This window comes from Erpetoichthys calabaricus, chromosome 14 (genome assembly GCF_900747795.2).
Source record: "Erpetoichthys calabaricus chromosome 14, fErpCal1.3, whole genome shotgun sequence".
Lineage (NCBI taxonomy): Eukaryota > Metazoa > Chordata > Cladistia > Polypteriformes > Polypteridae > Erpetoichthys > Erpetoichthys calabaricus.
The window spans coordinates 52,595,881-52,614,008 of record NC_041407.2 but is presented as its reverse complement, the minus strand read 5'-3'; the positions used below and the strand labels follow the sequence as shown (position 1 = coordinate 52,614,008).

The window sequence follows — 18,128 nt, the reverse complement described above, 5'->3', positions numbered from 1 at the left end:
CTAATCAAGCACATATTCATTTACAAGCAAATCATACTAAACAATAATTACAAATACAGTATAAAAAAAGCAACAAAACAATGTTGAAATGTAAAGAAACATCAAGTAATATGTGGAAAAAAGAAGGCATCACAAGACTAAACTTGCATCCTTCTTTCATTTTTTACCATGAACAATGTGACAATTCATATTTTACTGTATATCTAAATATTTACCATTACAACAATTTTTGTGATAAAACATTTTACCCAAGCTAAAAACTCAAATAAGCTTGGTCTAAAGAATGCAAAATAAGCAGCATGTCCTTAATTTTTGTTTTTACACAGTTTAAGGTTTAAGATAACAGGTTACATTAGAATAAAGATGAAATCCCAAACCTAAACCTAATAAATATTAACAGTTTAGACAGAAACAACTGCACATATCATGTTTGATTCTGTGCAGGTTTGCCTTCTAGGTGGATTTTGCATGTATTTCCATGTTTGCATAGTTTCCTCAACTGCCCAAAGAGCTGCAAGAACAGGTTGTTCAAGAATGCTAAATGATCCTACAATGGCTTTTTATATAATGGCGTGTGTCCCATCTTTGGTCCCTGCATTGTAGACTTTGCTGTCACAAAACAGCCCGCCTTGGTACTACCCTAAACTATGTTAAATGGATGCATATAACTTACAATGCAAATATGGTATTCTTATGCTATCACTTGTTTTCTCTTAATCATTTAAGGGATAATGACATTAAGAAAGGAATACAGTGGGATCTAGTATTGGGCTTCTTTGCTGCCCTTCAAGTCTAAATATTTCACTTTTGGTTAACTATAATACGATCGAGCAGAATGTAAATTACGATGTTGTTGATGAAAATCAATATATAGAAAAACACTACTGTAATAAACATTGTTTGCCCAATAATAAAAAAAACAGAAAACCCGTTTTTTTAATTTCTGCACTGACTGTAAAAACACATAAACGGTGCAATTGCTGCTTGCTTAAGGTAGGGCATTAATTACAAGCAAAATCTGCTGGGCTCAAAAACCAGCACCTACAGGGTCCTTCCAGGACTTAAACTGAGAACGACCGGATTCAAGTAAGTCGACCATGCTCTCTCCTTCCGGGCGAATATATTTACATAATTTGTGATTTATTTAATTTGTGTAATCAAGTTGGCAAAGTGTGGTTGGTGCAGTTACAGCTGCAATCCGTTGTCAACCTCTGTATATTACAGTTCGTGTACCATCAGTTGCATACTTACTAATGGGAATTTGTAGAATTACATTGCAGCAATGCACAGAATATGCGCAGGTTAAAACCTCCTTTTTGTGAGGAGTCTGGGTAATTACAGCACACTCTATAGCAAAACTTCGAAACTGTAAAAATTCACAGTGACATAATTTGCTTCTCACGTGAAAACAACACATATATATACTCGGTAATTGCAATATTTGTGTCGAACCTTCTTCAACATGCACGTGCAATGCGTGGGCCGGAAGACGTGGCGGCGTAGGAGCGCACTGCGTGGCAATGACGTCGCGCGCGGCCCGCTCGAGACAGCTGGGCACCAGACTCTACTAGACGACGAGGAAAGCTGAGTTGAGTGGAGCGCAAGGTCCATGTTTTCTGGAATTGACACGGGATTTCAATGATCAGCTTGTGCTGTGTAAGTATGCGCCGATGACCGGTTTGAAGTGGATTGCACTGGCAGAGTAAAACGACGCCCCTGATCCTTGAAATGCCCGACCTGAAGAAGTTGTAGGAGTCGAGGAAAGTACAGAAAGGGCTTGTAGGAAAGAGGCAGCCATTTGTATAACCAGAGCCGCGTGCCTCCTACTGTGAAAAGTGAAGGTCTGAATTTTGCGTCTTTTAAACTTAACTGTTACATTTTGTAATTGAAAACGTGTTTTTTTATTGTGTATTTTTTTGCTTCGGTGTTTGTTTGTGTAAGCATATTGTTTCCAGTGGGTTCTGGTAAGGTACTTTTAGTTTTGAAACCGCGACAAACTGTGTTGATTTCATTTGTCACATTCTCCGGCACTTTGACGAATACACTCTTCACAAAAGACACCTGACGATCGTTTCATCTAGTCCTGTAATTGTGGCACCGTGTAAGAGAGTATGACATCGCTTGTCTCATTTTTAGATGAGAACACTTCATAGTTATTGCGTTTAAATTAAAATCACATCTAACTTACCTACGAACGTTTTCTTTATTGCTTCACTCACTAAATTTAAACAACTTTGTAGATGATTCTTGTTCTAAACGTCAGGTGTTATCATTTTGTTTCCTCAAAAATAGTAGGCACGTAGTATATTATAATTCGGAATCGTGACATGTTCGGTGATAAACATTATGCAGGTAATAGTATAATAGCATTACAAGGTTTCAGTAAATATTCATTTGGCACGGAGAAAAATCATGTTTGTGGGAACCGCGTTGACACTGAAGGTGTAACCCCTTTTGCTTTTACCACGTTGTTTCGCGACTGTTGTCAGTTTGAGTAACCCCCTTTGCGTACAGTGCTGGAAAAAGTCCCTGATGCCAAGCCGGCGCGGAAAGGGGCGTAAAATCTTGCGAGCTTTTCTTTGCGTAGGATTGTCGTCAGTGAGACGCGTCATCAACCTAATCACATAGGCGGCCTCTGTCCTTGGAGCTGGAGGGAGGTGGTGGATGGATGTGCCTGAGAGGCCATTTCGGGGGGATCCCTCTGAGCACTACCCTCGGTTTTAAATGACAGAATAGGAAGGACCTTGTTGCAATTACCCACTTCTAGTTTTTCAGTTTGAACTGATTTCATTATCAGTTAGTAATGAAGGCATTCTTATAAATGTTGTAGTGAATAATTCGATTGCTCAGTGTACATTGCAATGATTGTACAGTATAATAAGGCTGAATCAATATTTGTGTCCTGGTGGTGTTTGTGTGTGTTTTAATAATAGAGTATTGTTGGCTTTCCAGGATCTGACGCTTCAAAGTCATAGGTTCTTTATATGCATCATTTCTTGTTACTTATTTTTTAAGAATAACATGTCTGTATTTGAGGTAGAAGGGTGGTGTAGTGGTTAGTTCTGACCTCATGATTCAGGTACAGGTTGGCGTCTTGTGTATAGTTAGCACGTTATCTACATGTTCCGATGTGGTTTTCTTTGCTACTCTGGTTTTATGTCTTTTGTTAAAGACATGCGGATAAGGTTGATTGTCGGATTTAATTTCTCTGTTAAGTGTGTGACCATAATCCTGGAAGGACAGTATCTTATTCTTCCTAACCTTGCATTGGAATTAGTAGGCTTTTTTAATGTTTAGAAAATACTTGTATACCATAAGTTTGTATTTGTAATATGTTAAATGCGAGTTTAACTTTTCTTTATGCTTTGTAGTTGAACAATGCAGACCAAAATTGATTGCCATTATTGCTACTTTCATATTCAGTACAGTGCAACAAGGTGGCACAACAGTGATTAATGTTGTTTCACAAATCTTAGACCTTCTTTTATGATTTTATATTTTTCTTCCCATGTTCAAGTTATTGTTTTACCTACACCAGTGTTCATCAATGTAAAGACAAAGTCTAAGAGAGATGGGTTTTTCAGAGTTTCTATTGTAATTGACAGGTACCTAAAGTTTGTTTTTGCTTGGTGATGCACCATCTCCCCATGACTTGAATTCAATTTTGTACCTGCCTAATGCAACAAATGGATTTTAATGGATGGCATAATATTATGTTTCAAGGGTGTAAAGTCTTTAACATATATTGTAAAGATACCTGCAGATTCCCTCACAAATAAATTATTTAGTTGTAGGTTTGAATTCCTACCATGTTGCCCATTTCTTGTGTACACTGTCATGTTTTACAGCAGTCTTTCCCTTGTATATTCTGTTTAGACTCGCATCATACACAGTGCACATTTCTTTTCATAATGTTTCATGCTGAGATGCTTAGAAATGCCTTGTTAAGAGCTTCCTTTCTCCATGTGAAATCAGTCATTAGTAGTTTCAGTGCGAGTGTTTTGCGCCATTCATTCTAGTCTTAATTTGTGTGTTCTGTGCTTAAGTAAAACAGTGATATTGATAAACTGATAAAAGATCGTTGATGGCTTGATTTCTTTAATATTGAGCAGTGCAAGGTGTGCTTAATAAACACTAAATAGTCTGGCAGGAATCTTTTCTAAATTGTATATTATTTTCAAAGCATGCCATTTGGATAAATTAACAAAATGTAACTAATTAGAAACTTAATTAGAGGAACATGGGAAATCTAATTTTATTAAGGTTAGCCTGTTTAAAAGTTCACCATACATTTTTCTTTTAATGTTGGCTGATACAATAAATAAATTATCTTTACACTTAAGTCCATTTAGACTTCTCACTCTCACCAGTTTACCAAATCTTCTGCATGATGTCAGATTAAATGTTCATTTCCTTTTTTTGTCAAAAAACATACAGTCCATAGTAGATTACAAAATACAGTAATGGAAACAAGTTAGAATGTATGCATGTTGTAACTTTCAGATGTGTTCAGTGAATAAGTTAACTGATATGAAAACTTGAGCATTTCACATTTTTTTTTAATTCATCTAATAGTCAGTTATTACATTTTTCTTTATTACATCATTTTGTAACAATAATGAGTCATTCAGAAATAATTGCTGTAATAGAAGGCAATTTCATGTGTTAGTAGACAACATTAAAAAAGCACTTTATATTGGAGTTAAAAACAGAGCACAAATAGGATTATGGTGGCTCAGTAGCTATCATACACAGCAGATTACCATTTTCGCATAACATGAATTTCATCGATTGATGTGTTTTAGTGGTGGAGGATCTGTGACTAAATGTTGCTCAATAATTGTACAATAGTTGTATTCAATAATTAGTGTTTGAAAAATGTTGCTCAATAATTGTTCAATAGTTGTATTCAATAATTAGTGTTTGAAAAATATCTTTTAATACAAAATTACTAGTATTAGCATAAAATCAGTATCAATATTAACCCATGAAAGGAGAAAAGGAACTGAAATAATTTCCCCATCTAGTTATTAATATTAGTTAAAACACACTAATTCCTTAAAATTATATAAATAAGAACTTGGAAAGGGATAGATTTATTGTGTAACTGTAATACAAATGGTACACAATGGGCAAAAGAAGATCAAGACCTTGCCATGATTGTTCATGTATATCTAGGACTATGGGACTGAAAGATCAGGGACTTAAGACACAGAAGCCTCCTACTTCCTGATGCCACTGTCCATTTTTAAACTCATCCAGTTACAGTATCTGCTCCTTTCCTGTGTTAACAAGGGGGCTCCGCCCCCTGCTCGCTTCGCTCGCCTACCCCTGGCGTTTTGAACCCGTGCCTGCCGGGCAGCCGTAGGTTGCTTTTGTATTGGCCTCTCTTTCAACCTCATGTAGCATTTTTATAGACTTAGCTAATGGGTGATTGTTTATGACCTTAATGACGTTTCTCATTATAAGCTCCGTGCATTGTTTGTTTTCAGGAAGGTTCACTCGTTGATAGATTGCGTCATCTGGATGTAAGATGTATATTTCTGCAAATTTGCGTTCGTGATTTGTTTCAGGGTGCACTGTTCCAATGTGATGTAATATTTGTCCACATACGCGAAAGCAGTATGGGCCATTGCCCATATTTACTCCGGTAGATGCAAATGCAAATGAACCATTGTAGGATCTAATGCAGTTCATAAAGTTTTTACTTTCAGGTACATCGTTAGTTAGAAGATTCCGTAGATATTCAGGATACTTATGTAAAGGAGGCAGTCTAACTTGACCCTTTTGACAACAACGTGTAAACTCATTAGTTGTATTGCCAGTTGTTTCTTCAGGGAAGTTAAGTGAATGACAATGATTGCAAATGACATTCATTAATTCCAATGAATTTTCATTAATAGTGGACTCATTATAGAACGCGTTGTCAGCCAATTGGCGGAATTGTTTAGCAGGTGTTTGTCGTTACTGCCTTTGACGTTTATCTTTTGCCTGTGCCGTTTGAGAGGCGCGTTGTTGTATGTCCAGTATTTGGGATGTGTTGTTTTGGAGCTATAACTGCTTTGCTTGTGTTGTGTTTTTGGTTTTGATATCAGGGGTGAGGACAGGTTTCTTGGGGAACTAACCCGGGAGAAAGCAATGTAAAGTTGACCGTGCGAGCAAAGCTAAGATCATCCCCTGCCACCTTGTCTGTCCCTGGGCCTTGTTAATTGACATTGCAAAGCAAAGCTTCACCAAGAACTGTAATCTATTGAATTGAAAGGGCATGTCTGTCGCGATTAGAGAAATGTGAGGGATTAAAACCCTCTAGCCAGTGCCACGTTCTGTGATGATTATCGCCTCTATGATGTTGTTCTGAAGCTGACAAACCTTGTGACGGGTACCATTGCACAGTTTGGGTGGGCTAAGGTTTCTCAAAATGATAATTGGTGCTCCTACTTCCAATGCTAAGTTGTGGGGTGGAATGCCAGGAGGATTAATGAAATTTAAAAATTCTGTAGAATAATGAACTGAATTGTGTTCCAAAACAGTATTTATTGAAGTGTATGTCTGATACAGCGAGTCAAATAATTTGAGCACCAAGTGATTAATTTTATGCTCCTCCTCCCCCCCCAGCCTGCAGCCTTTCTCTTCGCTTGACGCTTATAAATCGCTGCTGCAAGTGATCTATGCGCAATGAAAGAAGTCGCAAAATCAACCGGAATGTTCATGCAAATTATAGTAAAAAACTCAATCTAAATCCGTTAAGTAGTTCTCTCATGAAAAGCGGACAGACATACAGACATGACTAGAACGGACGGTGATGCGTAAGTGAGGATGGCCTGCCCGGCTCTCTACTCCTGAGGTCCCGCCTCCATCTCCCCTTGGCCCGCAGGCTCTCTCTTCGATTTGTACTTATTAATCACTACCGCAAGTGAACTATGATACTTACAGCGATGAGAGAAGTCACAAAATTAACCGAAATATTCAAGCAAATTATAGAAAAAATACCCGATCTAAATCCGTTAAGTAGTTCTCTTGTGAAAACCGGACAGACATACACAGACGGATGTTGGATTTTATTTATATATAGAGATGTGTGCTTGAGTGTAGCAATCATAATATCCATGTCGCTTTCCATTCGAACAACTGTAAACCTACTTTTGCCCACCCCTGTATATATAATTTGTTTTGTTTTGTTTTGTTAGAGAAATGGTGAAAACTACTTTTTTTTTTTTTTAATAAGTATTATTTCTTTTAGGTACCTTACAGAAAAAATCAACCATTATTACAGCTTGTATTTATGAGAAGCTTTTTATTTTCTTTATGCTATATGTATTATGGATAAATATTTTATACATTTTTTTATTAGAATGTATTTTAAGGAAAGTTTATTTATTTTAGTATTTTTTGGTCACTGAACAATAAGCCTACAGGATTTTATTAATGAAAAATGAACAGTTAACACCTGTAGTCTACGGCTTAATTATAAAAATACACTTTTAATATAGCGACGTAAGATTTCTGTGCATCTGGTTATGCAGGAGCTTACTGTAAAAAGCTTTTTAAAGGGATATAGGTAAAAAGAAATCTGTATTGGAATCAGCTGATCAAGTAACAAATCAGTGATCAATATCTGCCTTAAAAAAAACTTGTTTGGAGCATCTCTAGTATTTTATAATAGTTAGATGACTTTTCATAATAATTGACTTATTTAATTATGCTTTTTTTTTTTTCTTTCAAAGTTCACTCATTTATTTTTATATATACAGGCAGTCGAGATAGGGACTGTAGGTTTGTTCTTAAGTTGAATTTGTATGTAAGTCGGAACAGGTACTGTACATTATTTTAATAAATGCTGTTGTTGACCAACTGTAACCAAGTGCTCTGCTAATGAATGATGGAGTTTCACCTCTATCTGACCTTTTTATTATTTCTATTACTGTACTATTTTCTATGGTGTTGGTTTTTCTCTTCTTTACTGTATCACAAGCACTTGCATCAGGTTTGTGTTTCAGAGACATTGTTGAAGGGTGAAGACAGAAGGCTAAGAAGAGCTCTCCTGCACAGCACTGTACACGCTATCACAGCAGGAAGGCACCCCTCGTCAGCACGTCTGGTGTACTGACGAGAGACAACTTCCTGCTATGTACGTAACAGTACAAGTAGGCTTGCTACTGAGAATGAATGGGGGCAGTGAGGGGCGGTTCACCACCCACCCACCACACAGTCGCCTCCACTTGCATACAGTATGCTGCCTGCAGCGTCGGCCCACCGAAAGCGAACAGGGTGCGGCCAGAGGCAGGTAGTGAATCTCCCACCACCACCCCATTCAACAGGCACAATACAATGCTGCCGCCCCATTCACCCTCAGTGGCCTCCGTTCAGCCACAACCGGGTCACCGCTTGCAGCATCACCAGCCACCGACAGAACAAACGGAGCAGCCTTTCATAGGACACTGCACGGCTGTGTGGTGGGCGGGCAGTGAAACGCCCCCCCTCCGCCCCATCCAGCCTCCGTCCAGTCAGAGGCAGTAGCTGCAGCGGCATGGTGGGTGGGCAGCGAACCAGACCCCTCCGCCCCATCAAGCCTCCGTTCTACACACAAGTGCTTGCCGCACACCTAGCCGCCTACTGAGAATGAATGGGGGAGCTGCCCGAGGGACACTACACTGTGTAAGCAGCGAAATCGCCCCCTCCAGCAACCACAGGGGTGCAGACGACTGTGCACGCCTGATGAGCCCAAATAAGGGCAAAACACGTGTCGCGTACTCTTTGCATTATTTGACAGTTAAACTTTGTAATATTCTATGATGTGCTTCTCGCAACTGAGAGGGCACTTGTGGCGGATGTTTGCTGACTGGCAGACCAACCACATGCGTTACCTGGTAGGTAACCACCCATACAATCAGATTGGGACTCAGAAAATGGATGTTATGTATATATATATATATATATATATATATATATATATATACATACATACGCCCCCTGCTCGCTTATGCTTGCCCACCCCCGGGTTTGGTTTACTGGATATACAATTTAAAGAGATTATTTTCATGGGAATTGTTACCTATGCATTATTTTCACTTTTACTTTAAAACTTTTGTAAAAACAATACTTGTCCTTTATTTCCAGCCCCGGGCGTGGTTATATCTCTTTCTCTCAGGATGTATAACGCTGCTCGCATTGTGAAGGGGGGGACGGCTGAACGCACATTAAGGAGATGCAGTCGGATCATGTTGTCTTGCTGCTGCTGCTGGCAAGCTGCCTGTTATGTTTGTCACGCTGCACATCGATCATTTAAAAGCCTGTACAGCAGCTGTCCTTTTGCCACTTCGTGTCTCTGCTGCTTGCGTTGTGAAGGGGGGGCTGAACGCACACTAAGGAGTTGCGGTCAGATCATCTGCTGGCTTCCAACTGCTGCTGCTGGCAAGCTGCGTGTTCTGCTTGTCTTTGTTTTAAGAGCTGGGAGCACATGATGTCTGTCTGCCAAAAGCATTCCAGCAACTGTTTGGTTAGATGTCCGTGAACTTGTTTTAAATGTTGTCTCACTGCCTTGTCTCGCATGACCTTAAAGTGTCTCTCGCGGGACGTCAAATTACAATCTGTTAGCACCAAGTCTCATGTTTAAGGTCCCCGCGAGACACTCTGTGGCCAATCTCTTTCATCTCGCAGGTCTTTTAAGTGTCTTCTGAGAAGATCATGTCTTGTCTCCGTGGTCTCCCTTCCCCCAAGATTTTTTTTTTTATAATGTATAGATATATATACAGTGGAACCTCGGTTCACGAACGTCTCGGTACACGTACAAATCGGTTTACAACCAAAAAGTTCGCCAAACTTTTGCCTCGGAATACGAACTAGCCAATTTCCCTTTCGGTTTGTACATGTTCAGTCTCTACCTGTGCAGCGAGCAAGAGAGTGAGAGAGAGCGCCACACACACACACACACACACACACACACACACACACACAGAGAGAGAGGGGGCTGGACGCATAAGGTAGGAAGGCAGTTAAAGAATGCACTGGGCTTGATTTTGTTTTCACTTCTGTTTACAGCGATCGGTTCATAGTGTGCATTGCTGCAATGTTACTTTTCTTGGTGGTTTATTAAATTACGGATTTTTTCAAATGTTCATTTTTTTCCCTGTGCTTAAAAAGTGTTTTTAGCCAGCGGTTGGTAGCGCTATAGCGCGAACTATTGCAGTGTTCGTTTTCTCTGTTGTTCAAGGTTTTCTCAATGTTATTCAATGTTTTTACATTTAGTTTACTATTACGCCGTGCATTCTATGGTTTAATTAACTATATTTGTGCTTAAAAACTTAAAAAAAAATACATATTTACATACAGTTCGTATGGTCTGGAACGGATTAATTGTATTTACATACAATCCTATGGGGGGAAATTGCTTCAGTTCATGACCAAATCGGTTTATGACCAGAGTTTTGGAACGAATTATGGTCGTGAACCGAGGTTCCACTGTATAAAAAAATCACTGTGCTTTTACATGCAGTTATTTCAAAATTGCCTTATTTATTTCATTTTGGCATAAATGGTATTCCATACAGAACCCACAAGTCAACAATGATTGTCTGTTGATGATGTTTAAGAGAACAATGATCGACCAGAGAATTTTAAGTATAACCCAACCCTATTTCACTCACTTGGATTTTTTAGAATAGTGAATAAATTAATGAAGCTTTTTTTTGTTGGTTTGTTTGCACACTGCCAAGGAGGAAATACACGGGGCCAGCTACCTATTGAGAGAGTAGGGTTTTGAAATATAGGAGTGAGGGAGTGTCATTTTCCAGAGGGTACAATTAACTTTTCTACACAATGCCAGATGTTGATGGCATATGGAAAAATAAGTCCCAAGGAAAGTTTGGTGGCTTTAAACTATAAGGAGGTAAACATTACACCCTGATATGAAAGTGAGAAAGCAAGGGAGGATTCTATTGGGAGCCATGGAAGGACCTGAGGGGGAGGACATAGCCATGACAAAATATGGCAGAGGGTGAAAGCCCAAGCCCAGTGGTATAATTCTAGGTCAGGCAGCACTACACCTGCACTTAATCTATCTCTAACCAGGGTTGAATGTTTAAGGTTTGGTCTCTTGCCACTCCAGAGGAACCTTGAGATCAGTGACTTAACTTCGGACCAATATTGAGTAGGAGGTTGAAGTGGCAGTATAGAGTAATAAAGTTGAAGCATGGTACAATATTCATTTTTATAATGGCCAAATGAGATTGAAAAGAGAGGGAGTTTGGACCAGGTGTTTCTAGAGGCTTTCACCTCAGCAAAGCTGCAGTGATAAGTATTAGAGAATATGTCTGAGATGGAAGCAGTAATATCAACTCCCAAATATGTTATACTACTAGATACAGGGATGAGAGATGGTAAGGGGAAATTGACAGCATTAAGGCACAAGAGAGATGGTTTAGACCAATTCATTTTTTTTAACCAGACTGTGCTTTGAAACAGCTGAATGATTCTAGCAAGCAAGGTGTGTCAGTGGGCAATTATATAGGTAGAGGAGATTGTATGCAGCATCTCTTATACTGTATATATTTCTCTTCTAGTTCGTCCTGCTTCCACTTCAAAACCGGTCCCGCCCACATGACATTTCTCGATTCCTATTCGTCCTCTTCCAAACCCTTCCCCACACTGCCTGTGGTAACAAAACTTGCCAGAAATGCAAAAAGTTCACTACACAGGATTGTCTGACTAAATCCAACAAAACTCATTCACAAGTCTTGCAACATCTGCAAAGCAACGTTTCCAAACCAACGCAGTCTCGGCAGACATACACGCAATCCTCTTCCCGTTACCACAGGTACTTCTTCACCTCATTCCTGTCTTCCTGTCCAAGAGTACAACATTGGGACTCCAGACCAGCAGTGCAAACACTGCACTATACTGGCCTGCTGAGCGTAATACATCCAAAAAGTACTCAAGGTGCTGCCACGATGGTAAAGTAGCTTTACCACCTTTGCGGGAGCCACCTGTGTCTTTACAACAGCTTCTTACACAGCAAATATCAGAAGACAAAAATGATCGTGAACACATTCGAGAATACAACTCTTCTCTAGCGTTTGCTTCCATGGGTGCACAGATAACTCAATCTCCTGGCCACGGACCATACTATTTTAAAATACACGGGCAAATTTATCACCAAATCTCTCCACTATACGCTAACACTTCTACCTCTCCAGGATATGGACAGTTGTATGCTTTTGACACAGTGCAAGCTACTGAAGTACGCTTACAAAATAAAGCAAACTCTGCATGCAGCGAAAATGTACTTCTCCAGCTAGATTCCATGCTCAGAACCATCAACCCCTCCGCTAAATCATACAAATGCATGCATGACATCGCTCAGTCCAATCCAACAGCATCTGTATGAATGGTTTTCAAGGAAAACCCTAGGCAGGATTTACAACGAAACAATGCCCCGACATGTCACACCGATGTTGCAGCGATTTTCGTTGGAGAAGATGGCGAACCACCTGCCAAAAGGGACATTTGCATTTATCCCATACGCAGCTCCTGTAAACAGATTTCCACACTCAATATCTATTTTATTTTATTTATAATTATTTTAGGCACTTTTATTCAAGAATATAACTGAAGGAATAGAAAGCAGGTTACGGTAGGCCGTTGATACTACAGCTTGCATGGTGCAATGGTAACTGCTGACTCCCAATCAAGAGGTCGCAGATTCAATACCAGCTGCTTCCCATTTCCAACCCGCTGAATCCGAACACAGGGTCACGGGGGTCTGCTGGAGCCAGTCCCAGCCAACACAGGGCACAAGGCAGGAAACAATCCTGGGCAGGGTGCCAACCCACCGCAGGACACACACAAACACACCCACACACCAAGCACACACTAGGGCCAATGTAGAATCGCCGATCCACCTAACCTGCATGTCTTTGGACTGTGGGAGGAAACCGGAGCGCCCGGAGGAAACCCACGCAGACACGGGGAGAACATGCAAACTCCACGCAGGGAGGACCCGGGAATCGAACCCAGGTCCCCAGATCTCCCAACTGCGAGGCAGCAGCGCTACCCACTGCACCACCGTGCCGCCCCAGCTGCTTCCCAAATTTTCCAATTTGAGTAGTGAGATGCTCTGTTATACAATAAAACATGCATTTGATTTGTGTCCGTAGTAGCCGGTGTAAATTTATAGTACTTGTCAAAGTTAGCGGTTTTTTTTTTTCTTTCAGTTTTATTCTCTCACTCACGTTCATGCTACCAGATACACGTCATAAATGTAGGAAGGACGGTCCTTGGGTGTGTGGGAACTGTTAACATTTGAATTTGATGGTTGTATATACTGTACGTGGAACTGACCTCCCTGTACTATTCTGTCCTCTGCATCTCCTGGAGTGCAAAAGAAACACCACCATGCACCAAAATGTGGAGACTGGGCAAGATTGAGGGGGAAAAAAAAAACATGGTCACTGATTACAACCGCACAGAGGTATGCGAATGAATATAATGTTGCATATAGGTCATAAAATGAATTATTCCAAATGTCATATATACCTATGTCTGTCTTTTTTTGTCAGTGCGGCTTTGACATCAAGGACCTGAAGGTACATATAAATTCTATCGTGAGCAGGAACACTCAAGAATAAGTGTGTTTTTTTTTTTTTTTTTTTAATTCAGATTCTCAATCATTCTCAGTCACGCACATACTGTAACTCACTCCCACATCCACGGTTTTCTTAGTCCCAGTCTCATTCACGCACAAGATCCGATACTATTTTCAAATAAAGAGGCGGTATAACAAAACAAGTTTGATTGTTATACCACGTCTTTATCTGAACACAGTGTCAGATTGGGGTGCTTGGGGGGTGAGTTGTAGGAGTATGAACGCGAGTGAGAGAATACAACTGGAAAAAAAAAATTACTTTGACAAGTACTATAAATTTACACTGGCTGTTACTGACACAAATCAAGTGTATTTTTTTATTGTATAATATTAACAATAAAAGCAGCTCACTACTCAAAACGGTAAATTTGGGAAGCCGCTGCTTTCCTTCACCACTACCTCCAGAGGTCCTGAGTGTCCTGTAACTGAGCTTGCCCTTTTAATTAGCTTGTTGATCTGCTGGGCCTCTCTTGAAGTGATGTTACCAGTCCAGCATACCACAGCGTGAAAAAAATTCACACTGGCCATCACAGAGTTATAGAAAATGTGAAGGATGTCACTTCGCACCTTAAAGGAATACAGTCTCATAAGGAAAAAAAGCCTGCTCTGCCCATTCTTTCATTGTTCCTCTGTGTTCTAAGACCAGTCCAACCTGTCATTAATGTGAACCCCCAGGTACTCTTAGGTGTGGACCACCTCTTCATCTACTCCTTGTATAGTGACCAGACATAGAGGCTGTTTGATTCAGCGAAAGTTAACAACCAGTTTATTTATCAGTACACCCCATAAGTACAGAATCATCTGAGAATGTCTGCAAGTGACATGATCTGGTATTATATTTGTAGTCAAAGGTGATGCAGAGTGAAAAGAAAAGCAAACAGGACTGTATCTTATGGTGCTAATGGTAGTAGTAACCTCAATTAAATATACTCTTCTTCTTTGTTTGTATATAAAAAAAAAAAAAAAAGTTCAACTTGGAATTGTACAGCACATGTTACACATCTGTTGATTCAGATTAACCACAGTATATCTTGGATATGACCCTGCTTAATAACAGTGTTATCAGGTACCTGCTTCACTAGATCACAGTTCCGTGTGATGGGAATTTTCCCGGCTCAGGCCTTATTGGGTTACTAGCAAAATACCCGCGCTTCGCAGCGGAGAAGTAGTGTGTTAAAGAGGTTATGTAAACATATATATAATATGTACACATATGTACACATATGTACATATACATATACTGTATATACATATACACATCCACATATATATACATATACACATATCAACATATATATACACATACATATACACACATATATGAACACACACATATACATATATACACATACATATACACACATATATGAACACACACATATACACATACATACATAGTGCGTTGTAACACGGGCTGTGATTGTTACATGGGAGGGAGACGACAAATCACAGCTTCCCGCTTTCTAATCGGGCCTGTGATTGGTGCTTTGACTGATGCCTAGATCCCACAGTATGTCCCCTTAGGAGAGGCGTTAGGCAAGTGTAATTGAATAGTGGTGCTGCAAGTTTAGCTGTACACCTGTTTTTAAGGCTTATTGACTGAAAGGGGCTTTCATGAAAAAACTTAGGGCTTTGCTACAGGATACACCCTCCACAAGTTAAGGAAGTAAAAATAAAGGTATATATTTCTGTTTTATTTAAACCTTTTAAGTTTGTATGCGCGCGGCATGGTGGCGCAGTGAAAGGTGCCAGTTAGGAGACCTGGGTTCGCTTCCCTGCGTGGAGTTTGAATGTTCTCCCCGTGTCTGTCTGGGTTTCCTCTGGGTACTCCGGTTTCCTCCCACAGTCCAAAGACATGCAGGTTAGGTGCATTGGCAATTCTAAATTGTCCCTGGTGTGTGTGGGTGTGTGCGCCCTGCGGTGGGCTGGCACCTTGCCCGGGGTTTGTTTCCTGCCTTGTGCCCTGTGTTGGCAGGGATTGGCTCCTGTATTTAGGATATAGTGGGTTGGATAATGGATGGATGGACATTTGTATGCATAGCCCCATTTGCCCGTTTTCGTTTTTTTTCTTTCTTCAGTAATATTTCAGCAAACCCGGAGCTTGTCAGTTCAAATCCTGGTGCTGACACCACTGTGTGACCCTGAGGAAGTCACTTCACCTGCCTGTGCTGCAAAAAACAAAAGTAATGTAACAAATTGTACCTCAGATGTTGCAAGTTGCTGGAATAAAGGCATAAGTAAAATAGATAAATATGTATTATACACATAGGAACTATTCATTTATTTTCAGTTAAGTCATCTGCAGCAAACCTTTATAAATGAGGGTTTCTCCTTTTTAGCAAACTGTTTCTTCTTCATTGAGGTTTTCTGTTGGAGAGCTTTTTTCATTTCATTGAAAATTAAAGCAGCAGCTGCCAAAAATATGTAGCTTTCTTATTAATTTTTCAACATTGTGTGAAATAACTTTATAAAGTAACATAAAAGGTTTAAATACTGGTTATCCTTTTACACTAAAATATTACTAAAGAGATACAAAAAAAGTAAAATGCATATGTTGTTTTTCTTTAAGATTAAATATTACTGAAGAAAGAAAAAAAAAAAAACTAAAACAGCCAAATGGGGCTATGCATACGAACTTAAAAGGTTTAAATAAAACAGAAATATATACCTTTATTTAAACTTCCTTAACTTGTGGAGGGTGTATCCTGTAGCAAAGCCCTAACTTTTTTCGTGAAAGCCCGTTTCAGTCAATAAGTCTTAAAAACAGGTGTAAAGATATTGACAATAAGCTACGCAAACCCACCAAGACATGGAATCGTTTAAATCAAGTATCATTACATCTTCCTTTCTTAAAGAGAAGTAAGGCAGTACTTATAAGCTTAGTAATGTTATACATTTCAAATGCTACTTTGATAAACTTTATCACTTCAAACAACTGAACTATACAGAACATTTCAGGCATACATCCAGCATTCAAACTATGTATAAAAAGCACAACTGTTAAAAGAATTCAGCATTTCTTAATTGAAAATGTTCCTTTAATCCTCAACATGTCTCAATGAGTCGTTCTGGTGGTTTTACTTGACGTTTTGATCTTCTGGTTAATTGTGTTTACAGTTGAGATTATTATTTCCTGATTTATACTTGTTTTCTCGTTAATATTTGTTTCGTTGCTGTTAGTGTTCTGATTAGAGGTTATTGGTCCTTCGATGTCTCGACGGTTTCTTCTTAGAACAGCTCCTATTACGCAGTTCCGTCACATACTGGTCTATTGTTTCGCCGCTTTTCTGGAAACATGTAAAAAACTTGTGCCGCTCAAACGTCACATTGCACTTTGGGTTGCAATACGCTTCGAATTTTTCAACTATTTTGTTCAATTTCATATTGTCTCCATCTTCTTCAAACTGAAAATTGTTATACACCTCTAGCGCCTCTTCGCCAATTACATGTAGAAGCATAGACGCTTTCATTTTTTCACTTTTCCTATCTGCTTCAATCGCAGCAAGATACAACTCGAATCTCTGTTTAAATCTTTTCCAATTTTCAGCTACATTTCCCTTTAACTGGAGATTTGGTGGGGGCTGTAATCCTTCCATATTTTTTTTTCTCTTTTGCTAGAACGTCTTAGCGCTTTCTGACCACGTTTTCGGGTTACTCACAGACACAAGACTCGTTCAAAAGCTGAACCTCTTCTTCACATTCCTCTTCCAATCCGCCACTTCTGACACCATGTAGTGATCTTGTTAGGTTCGTAGTTTAATCAATACACAGGATTGAAAGATATAATAACTTTTTAATAGACAGACTTTAGAGACATTTACTGTACATGTTACTACTCGTTCTTTAGTTCACACCCATTCTCCTATTTGCATCGGCATTCACAGGCATTACTAATCATTCTGTAAGTATCCCTTAATAGACCTTACTAATCAACTATCATTACAAAATCCAACGTGGTTTGTGCCCTTCAGAATGAAAACAGTTTGCATTTACTTTTTTAATAAAAGGCGAGCTTTTAAGCCTGAGAAATCACCCCGTAAATGCACACGTTTAATTGCACATGTGTTAATATGTATGCTTATACAGTATTAAACCCACCAAGACATGGAATCGTTTAAATCAAGGCGCTGCGCTACCTTCTTCCAGATCGGCCCCAGGGCGTTTCACGTGATTACGTAGGAGGCGTGATGACGCGATACGCGACTCCGCCTCCGTCCATTACAGTATATGGACAAAAAAGAGGTTCCAGTTATGACCGTTACGCTTTGAATTTCGAAATGAAACCTGCCTAACTTTTGTAAGTAAGCTGTAAGGAATGAGCCTGCCAAATTTCAGCCTTCCACCTACACGGGAAGTTGGAGAATTAGTGATGAGTCAGTCAGTCAGTCAGGGCTTTGCCTTTTATTAGTATAGATAATGTTTACTTCTAATCCTACAGTCCTGGGTTCACAATATTCTTATTTTCTCACATTTTACGGTAATACTCCAG

At 39.5% G+C, this 18,128-nt stretch overlaps 1 protein-coding gene across 2 annotated transcripts in view; it reads left to right on the top strand.

Annotated features, from left to right (window-relative positions):
• Positions 1-1,538: 1,538 nt before the first annotated feature.
• ptp4a2b (protein tyrosine phosphatase 4A2b) overlaps positions 1,539-18,128 on the top strand; it is an 83,756-nt gene continuing 67,166 nt past the window's right edge. Inside the window, exon 1 of one of the 2 annotated variants that reach the window (XM_028818409.2) lies at positions 1,539-1,656. The gene's annotated coding sequence lies outside the window, so the exon portion shown is untranslated. The other variant, XM_028818410.2, reaches the window with a different exon arrangement.